The sequence below is a fragment of the Trachypithecus francoisi genome, unplaced genomic scaffold (genome assembly GCF_009764315.1).
Source record: "Trachypithecus francoisi isolate TF-2019V2 unplaced genomic scaffold, Tfra_2.0 Lachesis_group9, whole genome shotgun sequence".
NCBI lineage: Eukaryota > Metazoa > Chordata > Mammalia > Primates > Cercopithecidae > Trachypithecus > Trachypithecus francoisi.
Genome location: NW_022681474.1, coordinates 40,710,609 through 40,731,406, shown reverse-complemented (window position 1 = coordinate 40,731,406; position 20,798 = coordinate 40,710,609). Strand labels below are relative to the sequence as shown.

Sequence of the window (20,798 nt, the reverse complement as noted above, 5' to 3'; positions counted from 1 at the left end):
AATATACTTATGTGTGTATACATGAACATATATGTATATACGTACATGAATACTATTATGATATAATTTTTACATATTACAAATATATGCAAATATGTATACACACACATATAGTACACATACAGATACACACACACATACACATACTGATCCAAACTTTTTTCCCCCTTGTCCTTCTTCCTGGCCTACGCATTTTAGAGAGTTTGGCCTTTGGTTAATATTATTCACCATCTTGGGTTCCAGTGTCTTTAACAGGCTCTTGCATTCTCCTTCAACATGTGATAGGGTGAGTTCTGAGTTGAGAACAACCTAAGTCTGTGCTTGACTAGATGTGTAACCATACCATCAGAATAGATTATTTGGGACCTGGAGTACCAGAGAGAATAGAAGGGATTTCTAAACAAGCTGGGCTGCAGGCTGTCAAATGAGCTACAAGTTACTGATGCACTTTTAAAACAAAATTGAGATTTGAACCCAGTATCAAATTCTGTTGGCTCTTGAGAATAGTCACCTTTCCACATCCACACTGAAGTCAGACCAGGGCTCAAGCCCAGCTCCTGTTACCCATTTCTACCGTAGCTTTTGTGATCCCCATTGAACAACACCTCTTCTTTCAGCTGTGTTCTGATCAAGCACTGTGTACTCATTTGCTGGGCTGAGCCTGGGCAAGGCCTTGAAATAAAAGAGATCAAAGTCATTGTCCTCTGAATCAGCAGAGGATTTCTGTGAGGTTTAGATTAGATGAAAGTGACCTACGCCAGAGGAAAACCGCACCCCTCAACTCTCTTTTCTATAACGCCAGCTTGTTTTCTCAGAGGAAAGGCAAACACCCCACCCAGGGAATAGCTGAACAAAGCTTTGGTTTTGTAGAATGGGAAGCAGAGGCCTGAGAAGTGAAGACCTATCCATTCTGCACTCATGTTGAATACCAAGGTGAGTCGGCACTCATCCACTCAGCCTTCCGTGGGACTTTCTTTCATCCAAGTAGAAGGTTTCCTTGTCCATACACCCATCCTTACCAGGACTTAGAAAGGTGCTTAATAAAATAAAAACCAGGAGAAGAAACCAATATAAACTCAAAAGGGTAATATTAAGTTAATTTTAATTCATAAGCTCACACAGAACCAATTACTTGTTTATTCCAAAAGATTTCAAATATTCTGGCATCCAATGAGGACAGCTTCTAAAATGCCAAAATATAACCTTACAAACCATGGTAAGTTAAAATCTATATAGCTGGTGGTGATAGGCAAATGAAAAATCTCGCCTGCCACGTCTAGAGGGAGCAAGGCTGTGGTTGAAACATAAATGTGGATAAAGCACTTTAAACTCTACACTATGCTGTACTGATAGCTAGCAAAGTGACATTAAAGATGGTTTCACCTGGTGAGACCCCTTAGTTTTTCTCAATATAACACTAGCTACTACAATTATCATGGCCCATGTGCTTGCCATCCCAGAGTCTCAGAAAGCTAACTACCATTATCTAATCAGCAAAGTTCTAGTCAGCAAAGTGCTAAACTAAAACTGTGAATTCTAGATGACAGCCAAACTCTAGCTTGGATTATCTCAAAGATGTGATGGTGGAGTTAAGGTAGTGGATGATCGGTCAATGGAAGGATGGCTGTTACCCAACTTAAACTGCAAGCATTTTGGAAAACAGCACTTGCAAGAGAATGCAAAACAGAAAGCCCCTTAAGTCAAACAAATATGTGCATGCTGGGTCTTGCGTTTGAAACTGTACACATCTGTTTGTCTGAAGGCTGTTTGATCTAAGTTCAGGTACCAGGTACCTGATGGCTTTCATGATTCTAGGAGGTACAGGTGAAGAAACACTGTACTAGGAATGAAGGCGCCCCAGTCTTATTCCTGACTCCATAGCTAATTCATCCTTGGCCATGTTTTTGCCTCACTTTCCTCATCAGTTAAATCAAGATGTAAGATTAGTCCACCATTACGTTTTTGCATACCCTAAAATTGAACAATTTTTTGAGACCTAGGTGGAGTAAATCTTCACTTATGCCCATCCAAATAAAGAAAAAGACATCACACAAATGGCAGAATGATTGCCTCTTCCCTCAGAAATTAAAATGTTAGAAGATAACTGAACACCAGAGTTTATTCATTACCTGAGACTTGTCGCAGAAGCTCAGCAAATAAATATTTCTATGCACCCCTAAAAAGACCAATCAACTGATTTTTAAGATAAAATACTTGACTATACATATGAGTTAGGTATTGGTTTTTATAAGGGTTTTTTGAGACAGGGTCTCACTCTGTGACTCCACCCAGTGCAGTGGTGTGATCACAGCTCACTGCAGCCTTCACCTCCCCACTCAAGCAATCTTCTAACCCCAGCCTCCTGAGTAGCTGGGACCATAGGCACACGTCACCACACCCAGATAATTTTTTATTTTTTATTTGTAGAGACAGGGTCTCACTATGTTGCCCAGGCTGGTCTTGAACTCCTGGACTCAAGCAATCTTCCACCTAAGCCTCCCAAAGTGCTAGGATTATAGGTGTAAGCCACCACATCTAGCCTATGATTTAGTTTTACCTTTTCATTTTAAGGTAAGAACCTAAACCTCTGAGAGGGGAAGCAAGGTTATGAGAAAATATGTAAATGCCTGGGATTAAAGCCATATGATAAGTGTTCCATCAATCTCAGTCACAGGACCCCATGTTCAGGCATTTTTTCCTTCAGTTAATTCATTCTACTAAACATTTTTGCTTTGATGGATAATGATAATTTTCTTGCATAAAACCAAGGGGTAGCAATAATCACGTATCTACCCTGTGTGCCAAACTAGACATATTTTCAGGGCAATAACCTTACACTAATCTTTAAGAATTACATGATTATTAGACTTTTCATCAGAGCAATTAAATTAAAAAGAAATGCTCATCAAAATTAGTCCTTTCTATGAACAAACTTTATCCATTTAAATTTGGGAATAATACATCAAAGTGTTTCTGGACATTCCAGGAAGAGAGACTAGGTGGCAGATGGGAGGTGGCTGCTATGACTACGAAAATACTGCTTCAGTGAGCACAGTGCCACAGAAACCCAGCCTCTGGCTTTTGCAGGTTAGTCTAGGAGAGGCAGTAATGCTTAATACCTATGATTACTGGAGCCACAAAATAAAAACGGAAAATCTTCCTCAGGCTAGGTAAGAATCTCATGTGTATGCCAAGTGTAATGAGTCTTTGAAAGAAGAACAGGAGAAGGTACACAGCCGGGGAGAGGAGTGGCAGGCACAGCCTTGCACATCCACATCCTGCTGGATGGGGGCTGGAAAGGCTGCCACTTCCCCTGTGTAATTCCAAACACATTCTGCTACAGAACATTATAGGGGACTCTCTACTGATGAATGGGGAACATGAAAGACCATACTTTGTGTGTGCTTTGGCCTAGGTGTACTTGTTGTTGTTCTTAGTTTGGGTTTAGCCCTTTATATGCATTATTTGTTTAACAGTCCCAACATTCCTATGAGTTAGATACTATCAGTATCCCCATTTTACAGATGACACAACCGTGACACATAGAGGGTCGGTAATTTTCTCGCGGTTTCACAGGTAGTAAGTGAAAACATGAGCATAAAAAATGAAATTGCCCAGGCAACTATTAGTGTTACCCCACATTGTCTCCTGAAGCTGAGAGAAATGGAGAAGGGTATTCTGTTTGCTTTAGAAACTAAGTCCAATTGACTTGATTTCTCTCACCCTTAATTACCACAGCAAAATCCTAAGTCAGAGAGAAGGAGAGAGAAGAGAGAGAGAGAGGCCTTCCCAAGATGAAAGAGTCACCCTACAATATTACTCATGCACCATCTGGTGTGTGTTCCCTCCTCTGTAAATAATGAAAAAGGTGTTGATGGAAAGAAGGAATGCAAGCAGATTTACCAGTAAGAAGGAATATGAAAAGAAAAGATTCTTAGGTTGGTTTATTATGAGCCCAGTCAATTATAAGCAGCACATTCTGACACCACTGTAAATAATACACTCTGTCAGAGTCAGCTGATGGAGATTTTCTGTTCAATATATTGTCATAGACACATGATGAAGGGGAGACGTGGGGTGGCATATGCGGTACACAGGAATAAATATGTGAATAATCTCACCAGCTTTGAGACTTCCAAATACTAACTATGACAGATATGAACTACAGTGCATTCCCATTCTGAGACTACAGGACTAATGATGATAAGTTGAGCAGTCTAATATCCATCTTTACCGTGTACAGCCGGATCTGATGGTTCTGCTTGAAGGGGCATCATTTGACCTGGCCTACTTCCAGTCATGTAATAATGAGAAGCATTTAACTGGGTCAAATGGAATGCTAGAGTGAAAGGGATCTGAAATCATCCACCACAACCCTCCCATTGTACAAACGAGGGAAATCAGACTAAGTAAAGTTAATTGCCTTGTCCAAGATCAGTTACAAAGCCAGTTACAGACAGTTCTACTGAACTCAGCGAAACTAAAAGAGGGCTGACCTTACTTCAGGTCTGGATGGGGTGTCAGGGAAATGGAGGCCATTTTGGGGTAAGAAGTAATACCCTCAATATTTTACCCACCCTGAACCATGACTATGAAGATTATTTATTTGGCCATTTGAAGTTATATGCATTGTGATTGTTTAGTCAATTTGTCCACAAATGACAGGACTCATCCCATCACTATTGGCTGATATTATCTAAATCTTACATGGCCAATGAGCTTTACTCAAGTTCCAAACCTTTCGAGAGGCTTTCCCAGACTGTACCACTCTCTTTGCCCTCACTGCCTCCCATACCCTTGGTATCACTGACTTACAGATTATACTGGATTCTTAATCGCTCTTGTATCTTTAACGTAACGATCTATGTACAGTGTCAATTACTTAAGCTTGAGGAATGTAGCTCATGAGATGCCGCCAAGAGTGAGATGAACTCCTACACTTTACTCCCAACCTTGGGAATCAGAAGTTCTGGTAAGTGATGGGTAAGATTTTTAAAGACTTCTCCAAGGGGTCGCTCTATACCCTACAGTTCGAAAAACTCTGCCGTAAAGAACCTTTTTGACCAGCATTGGTTCAGAAGACATGATGCTAGCTGTTCTTCTGTTTCTGAGATTTCAGATAATGACAATATTTAGAGGGAAACCCCAAAAGATATTCCCCCACCCATACCTCTGCATTCAGCACAGAGGACTACCACTGTTACCATCCATCTCTGCTGGCACCTCTCAGAAGCACTGGGTGCAGGTGCAGTGGCACTTTGGGAGCCTGTAGCCAGCAGTGAGGATCAAGGAGCACTCCTGACCTTCTTGTCCAATCCTGTGATCGCTCAGACAGCTTGGTCCTGTGATTCACACTCACTTGAGTGAAGTTAGGAGCTCACTGAATTCTTTCTAAACTTCAGAGACAATACCTTTCCTTTGTGTTAGTTTAGGCATATCTTGTAGCTGGGCCCTCTCCCTGCTAAGGATCGAGCAGTACAAGGAGAGAATGGTGTTTTTGAATCAGAAGAACAGATTGTACATGAACCACCATGCACCCTCAACCCAACCACAACCCAGGCAAACATTAAGTAATTGGCCCTAATTAGCAAAAGTAATGGCAATATTAGGAAACAAGCTGATAATAGATATTTAAATGTCACAGATATATCTTTGAGCATTCCTGCCTCATAAAACCTTTCCTGAAATTTAAAAAAAAAAAAAAAATGCCCTTTGGGGCTTGCTACTGCATTTATTTTAGAGTCTGGAATCTCCCTGTATGCTTTTGTGTCACAGAGATAATAATAGACCTGGAGAGAAATGTGTATGTTTGTCTTTGTTAGATTCAAATTTAATTTAGGTAAAATATTAATGGAGTAAGCAGCCAAAAATTAATTTCACTCATGTTTATATTTTCCAAATCAAATACTGAGTTCAACTACTGAGTATTCATCATAAGCTTACTTATTTTAAATTTTCATCATAGTTCACTTAGGCTCAATTTTGACAACACGGTGTATGTACATATGGCAGGTATGCCATATACATTGTCTAAACATATATCTCTAAATTGCCAGAAATTTGACAAACTTCATTTAAAAAGTCTGAATGTTTGAGTCATCCAAAAGCCATCTGAATACACATTAACATATACATTTGGATTCAAATTTATGAAACAGCATGAGAAATAGCTTTCTTAACTCCACAGTAATAAAGAATCAAGAAACAGATATTTTTTCAATTTCTTCCCATTACATTTTATGTCCACATTTAGATGTATCTGGGAAGATCTCTAAACTGACACCACTGTGAGAGGCCCCTGGGATGCACAAATATCATTTCCATGACACTCAGAAAACGGGGAAAAAGAGGAAAATGTGAGCGGCGATAAATTGGAGCTAATCTCTTTCTGCCACAACCTGAAATGATACTTGGCCAGGTAATCTCCCCATCCTCCATGCTGTAATAAGAGCTTGTCTATCTCTCCCAGATGCCCAACCTGAGTACTAGTATCTCCCCCAAATGCTTGTCCTAGAAATTTCCTAATGGGATTCCAAGGCTCTGAAAGAAAGAGAGAAATGAAAAATAATTCTGTCATGCAATGAGCATTGTAAGTTTAAAGAATAAGCAAAGCCCAGTGTTTGAGGCCTGCTATAAAGAAAACAAATAATGGATTCTTTGGGGTCGTAAAGCTCAACGAACCATAAACCACACACAGAGCCTTTGATGAGGGTCCTCTGAGCCTTCTGGAGCTCAATCCAGTGTGCTGCTGGGCCCTGACCCGTTGCTTATATCCCCCCATGTCCAAGCAATGAGATTCTTCCTTCTACGTGTGAAGAGCACAGATGCCAAGGGTTCTCAGGCTTCCTGCCTCACCACACGTCTGTGTTTTGATAATGTCTTTGGGCACATGTGATCTCAAGGACACCTCTGTTTCACACTAAGGGGAAGTGAAGCCCCATCAGTAACAGAGAGTTGCCTCTGACTAGGTGGATGACTTGGGATAAGTCACTAGCTTCCCTGCTCTTCAGTTTCCTCATCTGAAAATCTGTGATACAACCTACCTTATGGTTGTTATGAGGACCAAATAAAATAAGCAGGTAAAGCCACTTGGCGGAGGACTGGCTCAGAGGAAGCTTTAGCAATGACTACCATCCCTTAGTTTGGTGGAAGAAGCAGGACTGATCCAAAGGACTTGTTTGTTACAAATTCAATCAAATGAGCATCCCAAGGCAGGTGAGGAGAGGTGGAGAACGCACCCATTCTGCCTTTCCCAGGGCTCTTTCCGGAAAGGTTTTCCTGGTTCCTTTGCTGTCACATTGTCTGTTGCACTTTAAGCCTTGGTATGAATGTCACTGGATTCTGAGCATTGTCTTCTTTTGCCTGCCTGTCTTATTTTACTCTTGTTTACTGTTTTCCTCACCAGAAGTACACACCTGAATTCAGGATTTACCCAGAGAAGGCTGCCCAGAACTGTGAGCACAGTAGGTCCTCAATAAACATTTCCCAGTGGTCTAATTGAAAGGAAAACAAACAAAATAAAACAATAAAATTAAAGTGTTGGAAGAAGCTGTGCTCTTATCTTGGCTCTGGCAACAAATATCTCTTTAACCTTGGAAAATTTCTTTGGACATCAGTTTCTTCATCTGTAAAGATAATCTCCAGTTTCCTTTGTGGCGCTAAAATTCTCTGACTTGAAGAAAAACAGCTGCAAAAGGATTCTCTGTTATCTGGTCTGCTAAGCTGTTCAGGCAGAGGAATGAGACCAGCTGAGCCTGGATCCGTCGCTATGTCCAACTTTTCAAACTCAAGTTCCTTCTGTTTCTTCCAGCTGTTCTTGCTGGTCCTGTTTTATTTATTCACTTTTTTAGACTAGGCAAGTTCAAAGCAATGAGCCCATTGCTATGATTAAAACACCACTGGGTCTGTGCTATCACTATCTGACAGGGCTGGAACCAAAAGCTCTGCACACCAAGAGGAGAAAATGTGTTCACAAACCAGAGAAGTCCTGTTTCAGGCAGCTCAGGTAGGTGGAGGGAGAAGGAAGGTAGGCCCCACTGGCTCTGGCTGCAGTCTCCCCTAACAAAGCCCCATCCACCTGACAAATCGAAGGCTTGGCCAGATTTATGAGTTTTCTAAACTCAGCCAGAACGTAGCCCGCTCTGACCTATAGAAGGTCACTCAACCGTATTGAATATTTGTCAGCATTCCATGGCTAAAGATAAAGTGAATAGACGTCCAAGACAGATTTAGAAATGTCCCTATATATCCCTGGAAACTGTGAGTGTCTGTCTGGGTGTGAAGAGCAGGGGTGGATTACCCTTCCCTGAGCACCGATGTTCTCCCCACAGGAACCTGCTGCGCCTGCTCCAAAGCCAGCATCTTGTCACCATCACTCAGCAGCTGGAGAAGCAAAGGCACAGGGAGTGCCACACCTCCCTGCACAAGGGTTCACTTTGAAACCCGTAGAGAAGGTGAGGGCAGCAGCACGAAGAGCCTGACCTGCAGGTGGCCCAGCCCACATTCCACAGGGCTCCTGTGGAACCCCAAGTGGCCTGGGTCATCACAGCCATCCTAGGAGGGGAACACAAGCCTGGTTTCATTTTCCACCCTTTCACCCTTTACAACCCAATGACAACAGAGTCTTTTCTTCACACACTTATTTTTCACTCACAGAGATTATTAATGACTCTGCATTTACTAATATACTCCACATTTGTCCTTGAGCACTGTGGGAAGTGGGAGCCAGCCTCTATTTCACTAACTCTACCACCAACCTCTACTCATCTGCTTCTCACATGAGAACATCAGAGACATGGTTCCAAGGTCCATCACCACAGAGCTGGGCTCTCAACCCATCTCCGGCTCCTCAGCATACAGAACCGATACCATGTTTTCATATAACTAAAGCCTAGCATCCTTTTATTTCTGGAGCAACAGATTTAAAGTAAAAACTGAGGATATAACCAATATCCCAGAAGTTGAAGCATTTTGCTTCAGCCCAGTTTCTCCCAAAGAGTCACAATCCATCTAGAAGGTAGGCTTTCTTTTTGTCATCTGTTTGGTCTTTTTATCATTATCCTTTGCCAGAAAGATGAGTGTTAGCAGGACCTGTGAGAGAAATCTTCATTCCTGAACTTTGCTTCTGGATAATGGCTTTTTGCTTCTGGATAATGTCTTCTGAGAACGGCTGTGGCCTAAGGTACTGATGACCCAAGCACCAATCCCCTGTGAGCATGGCACTTGGGACATTTGTGTGAAGAGTATTCACCAAGGATAAGATGAGCAGGGGTGATGTCTACGAAGTCTTTCAACCTCTCCCAACCCAGAAGGCGGTGTGACATCAAAAATGTAATCAGTTGCTGACCTGGGCATTACGTCTCCTTTTGGTTATTTCTTGTTTTAGCCTCTCTAAAGAGCAGGAAGACAAAGTGCTTGACTTATAAGACCACTCTTGATTCAGAGTCATGGGTGGCCTTCTCAGCCTCCTCCCCGGAGGGAAGCCTCTCCCTCCTGCTCTGAGAGGTAACATGCCATGGCCTCAGATGACTGCATCAGCCTCTGAGTGATGGCCTGAGTGAATCTACGCAGCTTCTGGGGCCTCATGAAAGAGAAATTTAGGGTGAGAACATCGGGAAGGACTGAAAGGCCACATACTGGCAAGGCCAAGTTATAGTTCTGCCAATGCCTTTCTGTGTGGCCTGGAGAAGGCACTTCACCTCCTCCAGAGCCTCAGTGTTCTCATTCACAAAGAGATGTGCTTGGGCCGATAATCTCTCAGTTCCTTTGCAGGTGATATATTCAATGGTACCTTCCCTTCCTTAAGTACTTGGAAGGACTATGTCACATAGATTATTCTTAGTTAATCTATAAAATTAAGTAGATTACCAGAGAATGGACTAGCTTATGGGGCAGAAACATGGCGGGGTGGGAGGGAAGGATAATCCAGGCTGTGTTTCATGAGAAACTTAAGAATAAGAAGGGTCTATGTCTTAGTTACCTCTGTAAACCCAACTCCTGAAACAGTGCCTGGCTACTGGCATGAATGAAGAGTTGTTTGATTTATCTACAAATGAATACAACTCAAAAGCCAAGCAGACACTTAACGGTTGGGTGGCAGTGTGTGCGTGTACAGTAGGTATACACATTCACACACACATATATCCACACCATGTATCACAGATCACTTACCACCCAGCACTGGTTGTCTTCTTCTAGATGGTGAGCTCTTTAAGGATGGAAAGCTCATTTATTGTTGTATCCTGAGCATCTTGCCAGAGCCTGGCCAATGGTAAATGCTCAGTGTCACTTATTGGATGGATGGACAGATGGATGGGTGGATGGATGACTGGATGGATGAATTGATGGGTGGGTAGGTAAGTGGGTGGATCAATGGGTTAGCTAAGTGGTGATATGCAGTTTGTGACATATTCTGTGTAACCTCAGTTCACGTTGCTCCTTACGTAAGAAATAAAGAAGCAATAATGTTTCAGCTTTTTCTAGCTTTGGGAAAGGGAGTGGGAGCAAAAGGGGGGAGAAAGAGGGAGTAAAGAGATAGGAGGGGAGAGAAAGTAAGAAAGGTAAAGAGAGAGAGAGAGAGTGAATAAGAGTTAGAGAGAGAGAAAAAAAAGATATTAAAACTTAACAAAACCCAAGAAAAGTCAGAACTCATTTTCCATGGGCAGGAGGAGATGTCTGTTGAAGGTTCACTATAATCAGGACATTGATGCTTTGGAAAAATAAGATATTGAAGTTCTGGAATATAAAAGAAGGAAAGAAAGAAAAGGATATGAGAAGGCAACAGTTACCAAGAAAATGAATTAGGAGACAAAAACGAATTATCTTTTTTATTCTTCTGTTACTAATTCTTTTGGATTTTAATGTTTATATTTTTAAAGAGCCTTAAAAACAGCAAAGGTGAGGTGGAGTGGGATAATAATAAGCCTAAGCGTCAACCATGCATTTGGATTTGCGAATTTGTCAAAGGTGAGGGATTGAATTTCCACACTGACATGCAAATGCATTCTTATTTCCTATGCTGTCCCCCAAGTTACCCTTGTTACATCAGTGTTCAGCTGGGTCAGGGCGTTTGGATGGGCTCACTCTAAGAGGGTGAGAATTTGATCCCATGACAAATGAGAACAGCTACCTGGTGCTGCAGGTGAAGAACAGGCTGGAGCAATCTCAGGGCTGGGGCTAGAGGAAAACACAAACCAGCAACATGATCCATGGCTTCAGTCAATACTCAGGAAAGCCTATTTCTGTTTCCCCAGTGCGTTCCTGAGAGCAGTGTTGATTACCAGATAACCAGAGTCTTTGGTCTTTCACAGAATCAACAGCTTGGCAGCCACAAAGTGACAGGCATCAATACTAATCGCACAAGCCTGTCTGCAGCTGGACCCCAGGACAGGCCGTGCTCCACCTGCCTGTCCAGGAAATGCATGCCAGGTCCTCCCCATGGAAACCACTAACAACACTTATTAGCTGTTTCCTTGCCTGCTAAGTGGCCTGTGCCTCGTTCTGGCTCCCATTATTATATTCATTTCAGCCTGTGTCCTGAAACCTGATACCTTTGTACTTGGGGGGTGTGGTGTCTGCCACCTGACAATGATTTGACATGACACAGTGACAGAAAACAGGGAGACGGGATGGAAATAAAAGAATAAGAGATCCAAGCAGCTGGCAGCTCCAGGCAGGGGTGCCCATCAACACAGATACCTGTGAGCAGGAACACAGGCCCCACTGCCACCTCAGCCAGATCACTCAATTCAGCTGCACTGGACTGGGAGACAGCAATCTTCCTTTGCTGAACAAGGCCCCATGTAATATTATAGTGGGTTCTTCACTTACACTTCTGATTTTAATGTGGCTCCACTTCTGCCCATTCCTTTCCCTCCCAATTCATCCCCCAGCAGTCCATTCTGTCCTTCTTCCTGGGCCTTTGTGCTGATAATCACAGCTGCCATTAGGGTGGTGGCACTGGTGGCACTCATGGCCACTACATGCTAGTGCTATAGTCATTCAAGAGACCAGTTAGGGCATGTGGGGAGGGGGCAATGAGGTGAGCCCTCGGCCCGTGGAAGCCACTATGCAGACACAATACTGGAAACAGTGGGGTTTCCAAAGAGCAATTTCAAGGCTAGGGTCCATGACTAACTAGCAGTGACATGAGCCAGTGATAAGCCCACTCTGGGCCTCATCTGTAAAATGAACAAGATGGGCTAGATCACTGATGCTTGAATCTTCTGTTGTTATATTAGACAATAAAGTTTTTTCATTAAATGATATTTTCCTTTAGACCCCAGTGTATTAAATGGATAAAAATGGAGTTGGAAGCCAGTTTTGGGAGCCCTGTTAACTCCACCCCGATGGGTCACCACTTGTTCCCCTTGCATCTCTGACAAGTCTCATTGGAATGACAGAATTCCACATAGCTCAATGTGAAAGGCATGGGGCCAGATCATCTGAAAGTTGCCTTCTAGGCCAAATGTTGCTTTGGGTGAGGCATGGAGACAGAGAAATCGTAGGGAGGGTTTGGGGATTTGCACCCTGTTCGAATGATCTTTTCTCCAGCATTTTATCTTCTCTTTTTGTCATCAACAGTCCTACAGCTCAGGGCTCTGTGGAGATCTATGGCAAGACAGAGGCAGTGAAGGAACACCACACCAGCAGCCCCCCAGGCCCACACCCATGATATTTCAGAACGTTCAGCTTTCATTTTTATACACACTGGAACTAAAATACAGGGAAAGAAGTCAAGGGAAAGTTTGGAGATAATCAGCCGGGACTCAAGTTTTACAAAAGGAAATTAAGCACCAGTACACTTGCTATATTTAGGATCTGTATTAGTCCATTTTCACACTGCTGATAAAGACATACCTGACACTGGACAATTTACAAAATAAAGAGGTTTATTGGACTTACAGTTCCCAGTGGCTGAGGAGGCCTCACAATCATGGCAGAAGGTGAAAGGCACATCTCACATGGCAGCAGACAAGAGAAGGGAGCTTGTACAGGGAAAGTCCCATTTTTAAAACCATCAGATCTGCCGGGCGCGGTGGCTCAAGCCTGTAATCCCAGCACTTTGGGAGGCCGAGACGGGCGGATCACGAGGTCAGGAGATCGAGACCATCCTGGCTAACACGGTGAAACCCCGTCTCTACTAAAAATACAAAAACTAGCCGGGTGAGGTGGCGGGTGCCTGTAGTCCCAGCTACTCGGGAGGCTGAGGCAGGAGAATGGCATAAACCCGGGAGGCGGAGCTTGCAGCGAGCTGAGATCTGGCCACTGCACTCCAGTCTGGGCGACAGAGCGAGACTCCGCCTCAAAAAAAAAAAAAAAAACCATCAGATCTGGTGAAACTTATTCACTATCATGCGAACAGCATGGGAGACCACCCCCATTATTCAAGGTTCCTCCCACAACATGTGGGAATTCAAGTTGAGAATTAAGTGGGAACACAGCCAAACCATATAAGGATCTATCATCTCTTTATCATCCGCAGGACCACCGCCATCACCAATGACAACAAATCCAGCATAGGTCTAAGTTATCATCCACTGCGGGATAAAAACAGGTAGCACTGATCATACTCTTATTATTGGTTATTATGAGGATGTGACATTTATAACTGCCCTAGAGCAAGGCACCATTATTCTCACTTTTAAAAATGAGAAAACTGAGCTACATACAGGAGATTAGTGACTTTCTCCAGCTCCAGAGTTTGCAAGTAGTAGAGCAGGGATTTGAACTCATGCAGTCTAAGTCTGAAGTCTGTGCTTTTAACACTGTCATCACCCAGGGAAGCAGGCTGATGTGAGGAGAGAACTGAGCTGTAGTAGAGCTCACACAAACTGTGCAGTCAGCAAAGTTGCTTTTCAATAGCAAAAAGTTCCTAGTTACGGGCCCGTTTGTATCCATGCTCCTCTCTGCATCAGCCCGCCTCAAACACGTAAATTCACTCCCCAAGGCACCTGGTTATTATCTTGCTTGTTCTCTTCTTAAAGTATTCAGAAAATATTTAGATCCTTTTTGTTTTCACCCAGATGTAAATAACTGATAATAGGTTAATCTGCTTCTTCCCACCTCCCAGGGAGAGTTGTATTTTTCACCAGAAACCAAAGCCTTGAACTGTAGAGACAAAGCTCCACTTGCAAAAATTTCAATGTCAGCATAGAATAAGGATTATGAACAAATCATCAGTCTTCCTAGTGCCCCTGAAGTCTATTAGGTAGTTTTTAATTCATTAGGAAAAAACTATCCAGATGGAGAAATGGATATAATCTCTACTCCAGAAACTATTCAATGGAAAAAATAATCAGAAAGGTTTGGCCTTGAATTTGTGGAGGCAAGGGAGGGGGTTGTGGGACAATTAGGAGGTTGAAATCACTCACTGACCCTATCTGAAACTCTATATTCTATACTGCCACCCTTGGACCACCCTTAGGTTAACATTTCCTCTGAACATTCTAGCTTCCTTAGGTTATTTATTTACTTACATTTGGTCTTTTCTTTTACAGAGCAGAGAAAATGGAAGGCAAACAATATTCCTATCTCCAAAAACACTCACTGTGGTTCCCTAGGAGGAAACAGTAGAGCTCCAGGAGACACAAATCCAGCTCTCAATTCCCTCCTGCCTGCCTGGAGAAATCACTCAGCACCCGTAATGAGAGGATGCAGTGGCTAATTTTGTACCATAAATCATAAGGCTAACACTATGACTAAAAAGTGATACCATCAGCTCCTTTCCTTCAAGGCTGTTAGATCTTAGTCAATTACTTATGAACGAAGATTTAAAGACTTCAGAAGCCCCTCTGCCAACAAAAGATGCTTTTACTATTAGCTTTCTTTCCCCTTGAAAAGATTCTTGAACTCCCCTGGAAGGGGCTCCAGTGTGTTCTCAGCATTTATAGGAAGAGGTTTGCAAGGGAGCAGCAATTAACAATGCCAGGCTAATAAAAATCCTGGAGCCTCGGTATCTTCCGAATGATACTGCCAAGACTCCTAGGGTAGCCTAATATGAGAGGAGAAAACACACAGAGATGGGGGAAAATATACCTTGTTTCCGACATATTTCTCAAGCTGTTTAAATATGAAACAAAATCCTACCAGGCTACAAGTTTCCAGCTGTTATGATATCATAAGATAAATTTACAGCTAGAGAAACAGCATGTTTGCTTTTATAAAGTATGGAAATATAAATGTTCCAAGTGTTAAAACTGTCCAAACAAATTAATTCAAGTAAAAATAGTTGTCTCGGATCTGGTTCTCTCACATTTGCTTTCTTTTTATAGAGCTCACCAGCACACTTCTCTCAATGCAGAGAGGAGAGGAAGCGTAATTCCATCTCGGCAGGCACCTTTCCTGCATTTGGAAACCCAAGGAGCCCTACAGCAGGGAAGCTGGGTTGCCCCTGCCCAGGCCCCCATGGCCGATCTATTAATTAAAATCTTAATTTAGCTTCTTTGCAATAGAAGAAAGACACTGTGAAAGGGGGCTGAGGCTAAAAATCTTACGATGTGCTCCCATTTGGGGATGTTCATTGTAGCTAAAATGAAAAAAGAGTTTCTTTCCTCAGTGACTTTGAAAAGAATAGAGTGGTGATTAACAGCAATATTTTTTTTAATGAAACGCAACCCGTCATCCCTGTCATCTTCTGGCCATCCTCACTTGTACGCGCCTCCCTGACAAGAGGAATAATAATCGTCATACATCACTGCTCTCCACGTCCAATCATCTAAATCTTCCCTCGCTGCAGCCTCTGAGACTCAATTACTTTATTGACATGCAATCTTCATAAGGGGAGAAATATTGTGCATGTAAGGTCACTTGGTTATGAAGACATATTATCATATTATCTGCATGAGGGTTGCAGGGCTAAGACCTGACAGAGCTAATTATAATGGTACATGATAGAAAGCTCAGTACACATTATTCGCATGGCTGCACTAAAGGTGAGGTAAGTCCATGACATCACGAGTTTTTGAGAAAATAATACAACATTGGCTTGGCGGCTGTAACTTTTTTTTTTGTTAATTCCCCAACATTTTTACTTTGGGGTTTTTCATGCATGATATAATAACTAGTTAAGGGATCCCTCCGATCTTGAAAAAGACAGTGGCACGCCAGTGTGGGGAGTGTGTGTGTATAATTGGCAGGGTTATTTCCTCATCTAACACCAAGGTTTCAGTCCACTTCCCAGCAACTGAAATGACAATGACTCAAAGGAGAAAAGCAAATGGATACAAATTAGTCAATATGATAACAGAGTAAAACTTCTTTATCTCACCCTCAATTAACCCCTTCTCAAATCCTTGCCCCTTTCTTTCTCTTGCTTTGCCTGGCAGAGCCTTAAGTTGCTGGGATTTAGCGCTCCTGAATGTGGTTTCTTTGTTCAGATACCCAGTTATTTGAGCTTTCACCAGTAGCCACGTACTATGAGTTCCATGCCTTGCTAAGATGCACAGCTAGTCAGTCATTCTCTTCTTTGCATCCTCAGCTGATTTACCCTCCTCATTCATCCCCACTGTATCTCATATGGAGAGGCCAAGATGATGAGCTCCAGTGGCAATGTCACAAGAAAGGAGTATCCAGGAAAAAAGTCTGGGCCAAGTCTCTGTGTTTTCCGGACTTGGCACAGTTCATGTGGGGCCTGAAAGGAAAACTGGGGTGGATGGATCTATGATGGGTCTATGGCTCATGAAGTTAAAAGATGAAATTAACTTCATCATGAAGTTAAAACCATGTCAGTCTCCACAGTTGGGCCTGAGCCAGCATCAAGAATGAAGGCCTGGACACCTAGTCTACTTTAGCAGGGAATTTGAGCTTTTAAAAACAAGTAAAGGAACCATTCAAAATATCACTACAATCCAAGACAGGCTGGCTCCTCCTAGGTATTCTCTCTCTCTCAATGAAGAACAAATTCAATAAAGTAGAAGAAAGTGCTAAAGCCTTCTAAACTCCAGAAACTGATTTAGTCTTGTAACATGAGTGTTTTGGCTTGGTCACAGGAAGTACTGAGCATAATAAGAAATTAAGGTTGTCTAAATTCTCTCTTATTTAATAATCTAGGAACTCAAACATCTGAACTTCTTATACCAATGGCTCAAAAATAATGGTGACATTGGTAATAAAGCCACAAACAGATCTAGACCTTTTTTTCTGAGTTGGAAATTAAAGTGTACATAATGTGATATTGACATTAAGTAAATTTGATGGTGATCTGTTATAGTGGAAATGGTAACTCTTTAGACACCAAAATTTGGGATTGGCTATTTTGGATTGTTGAGTTCACTGCATTGCATCTCCACATTCTAGCATCTCAAATGCAACAACTGAGATGCAATGCATTGGAGAGGTTCACAAAGTGCCCATTTCTAAAAGCTGAGATGCTAATGGGGAGAAAAGTGTATGGCCAATAGTAAGAGAGATGGGTTAAGGTTTAGAAGATTAAAAATCTACTCCTGACTCAACCACTTATCATATACTTGCTGTCATTTTTAGTCAAGGCACAATCTCTCCATACAGGTTGGAGAAAGAATTTGGGAAAGGTTCTTTCTCCAACCTTTCCCAAGGTGCTGTGAAAAGACAACTGTTTTGCCTAATCAACAAACTGGTTAAAAATCTCTCTACATCACTTACTGGCTTTATGATCCTGAGCACATTCTTTGCCTTCTGAGCTGCAATTGCCATTTTTTTAAATGGATAATGATATCACCCACTTCAAGGGATTAGCATATGAATTAAATGATAAGAAATGAAAGTGAAGACATTTTTACAAACAAAATATACTTGATGAATGGCAGTTATTGTTACTATTGTGGTCCTACCTGTTTTTGTTTTTGTTTTTTGAGATGGAGTCTTGCTCTGTCGCCTAGGCTGGAGTGCAGTGGTGCGATCTCGGCTCACTGCAAGCTTGGCCTCCTGGGTTCACACCATTCCCCTGCCTCAGACTCCCAAGTAGCTGGGACTACAGGTGCCCGCCACCACGCCTGACTAATTTTTTGTTGTTGTTGTCTTTTTAGTAGAGACAGGATTTCACCGTGTTAGTCAGGATGGTCTCGCTCTCCTGACCTCGTGGTCCTACCTGTTTTAAACTGTTATGCAGGTCAATCTTGTAAGTAAACATCGACTGTAAAGGGAAAATCCCAGTACTAAATAAGGTGCGATTGATTGTTATTCATGAGGGTCACTAGATCAGACTCTTAAATACAAGCACTTAGATTCTTAATGTCAAAAATCACTTTTATCAGACAATTGTTCAACATTCACAGCCATTGATATTGTCTCAGAAAACAGAAAGGAAAGTTTTGATGGCAGAAAATGATGGAATAGAAGGGTAAGTCCCTCAAGACCAGAACCTAACTCCATATAGAAGGTGAGCCAGAACTTGGGATCACAAAGGAGCCCCTCTGGCCCTCAAGGAATCAGAGCATACTCTGTGATATTTTCCCTCGCAGCCTATAAGTCAGGACACTCCCAGGTCTAGTAACCGTGGACACATCTCCTCATCTCTTGAGGCCTCATATTCTGTATCTGAGAAGGCGATTCCTAGTCATTGGTTTTCTATAACAAACACCTCCTCTGTTGATTAGGGGCCACTGTTTAACAAAAATAGACACGGGGCAATGGGAAAACTCATTCTAGCCAAGTCAGGGCATCAAATTTTGATCGGAGTCAAAAGTGGACAAGAATTTATTACCAAACAGCAGCAACAGCAGCAGCTAAGTTTGAAACAGTGCCGTTCCCTTTATAACAAATTTTATTAATTTTTAATTATTTTATTTCAAACTCTTGTGAAATCTGAAAAATCACTCAATTAATCAATAATCATATGCAAGACTTTATACAACCCAGCCTTATGAAAGGGTATGATTGCCATGCCCATTTTGTCAGAGAAGAAATCAAGGCTAAGGTAAGTTAAATGAATTCATGTCTAGGTCAAACAACTAATGAGCAGCTTTATTTTATTATTATTTTTGAGACAGAGTCTCACTCTGTTGCCTAGGCTAGAGTGTAGAGACATAGTCATGGCTCACTGCAGCCTCAATCTGCTAGGCTCAAGTGATCCTCCCATCTCAGCCTCACAAGTAGCTGGGACCGAGGTGTGCACCACCACACTCGGCTAACTTTTATATTTTTTGTAGAGGCAGGGTTTCGCCATATTACACAGGCTGGCCTCAAACTCCTGGACTCAAGTGATCTGCCTGCCTCAGCCTCCCAAAGTGCTGGGATTACAGGCATGTGCCAGTATGCCTGGCCTCAATTTTGTTTTTTAAATACATCCATCTTCATGGAGTTTTTTGTCCTTGCTATGAAAGAGGAAATTCATGTCTTTTGCATCTTGACCATTATTAGATAAAACAGGATATAACTTTCTCAAAGGGTTTTGTTTGCCCACTTGTGGGCAGGATTGAGTTATATGGTTAGCTTCTTTAGCTCATTGCAGAGATTCAGGAAGGCAAGTTCTTTTTTCATGAGGAAGTAAATTGCTATAAATGCATTGGAAAGAACAAAAACTTCAGATGGAGAGGGGAGATTCAAAGGCAAAGTTGGCTCTATGTGTAGGGGTAGATGCCCCAGGGGTATTACTGAGACCCAAGCAAACAACAGCAAACTTTTCACTTCTATTCTTCCAAAATAGATATTTCCATCAAAGGCTGAAGGCCTTCAAAACAGCTGCATTAATAAATTGCAGTGATCCCTGAGGAAGAGCTTCCCCTGAAGAATTAACACTTTCTTATCAAGATTTCTTTGACAACCGACCCTAGAAAGATACATGAAATAGGGGCTGAATAGAAAGAGGCTTAGTTTTCTTATGTCTTATGATTAGACAGACTGAGGAGAGCATGGCAGGGCGCTGGGTTTCTGTCTTTGTAATGTGGATGATTTAACCTCAAATTCAAGATCTGTAAAGTGTGAATAAAATAATTTGATGAGAGTGAGAGCGAAGTAGATAGACTAGCTGGCAGCAGACCAATGCTCCCACTGAGAAAAACTAAAAATGCTGAGTTAAATATGTGTAGAAAATCTTACATGAGGGCCTCAATGAGTTACTAAGGCAGTGATGACCTGAGAGGGTAAGATCTGGGGAGAGTGAGTGTGCAGAGACCTGAGTCCCACATCCAGTGCTACTGTCTCTCATGAGGCAATTTTCAATTCTCAAGCTGCAATGAAGAGGCTGAGTAGCTGAACCAAACTTCACAGTCTTACAAGTCTTGGCAGACAAAATTAGATTTAAGATATGCCAAGGAGGAGGGGTCCAGGTAGACATCCCAGACTTTCAGCAGGGGCCCTGAAAAACTACATCACAGGTGGAAGGGCAACTGGAAATAGATCTGTCCTCACCAGGTCTGTAGCCCAGTTTCCCATGGAATCTTCCCCCACCCCAACTTCCTCCAAGAAACAAAATATGTCTTATCTGAAGGAAAATAACATTATTCAGAGCCTCAAGTTTTTTCCTATAATTTTTGCACTCAGTGTCAAGTATGAAATATCATGTGGCATACAAAGAGACAAAACCAAATGCCCAAAGATCCAATCCATCGATCAATAAGAGATATCAAACTACAAAATAAATGGATATTGGAGTTATTGGCCACGGACTGGAACATATCAATCACATATATTCTAAAGATGCAAAACAGCACATGAAGGAATTTAGCAAAGAAATGACAACCATACAACAGAGTCAAATGAAAATTCAAGGCCGAAACATACAATATGTTAAACTAAGAATTTAATTGGTATATTTAACAAATGAGACATAATTGAGACTATTAGGAAAAGGGCGGCTGGGTCACAAGGAAGCTGTATTAAAT

At 42.1% G+C, this 20,798-nt stretch overlaps 1 protein-coding gene and 1 long non-coding RNA gene across 5 annotated transcripts in view; one reads left to right on the top strand and one right to left on the bottom strand.

The window, feature by feature from the left end:
* The window catches only part of LRMDA (leucine rich melanocyte differentiation associated), a 1,134,568-nt gene that overhangs the window by 119,671 nt on the left and 994,099 nt on the right, over positions 1 to 20,798 (bottom strand). The gene's annotated exons all lie outside the window — the stretch shown is intronic.
* LOC117082757 lies at positions 4,327 to 8,562 on the top strand. 2 transcript variants are annotated; one of them, XR_004436760.1, is made up of 5 exons: positions 4,327 to 4,506; positions 4,873 to 4,972; positions 6,254 to 6,418; positions 7,406 to 8,005; positions 8,331 to 8,562. It is a non-coding gene; the product is annotated as an uncharacterized LOC117082757 (long non-coding RNA). The 2 variants fall into 2 exon arrangements; XR_004436761.1 differs by lacking the exon at positions 7,406 to 8,005.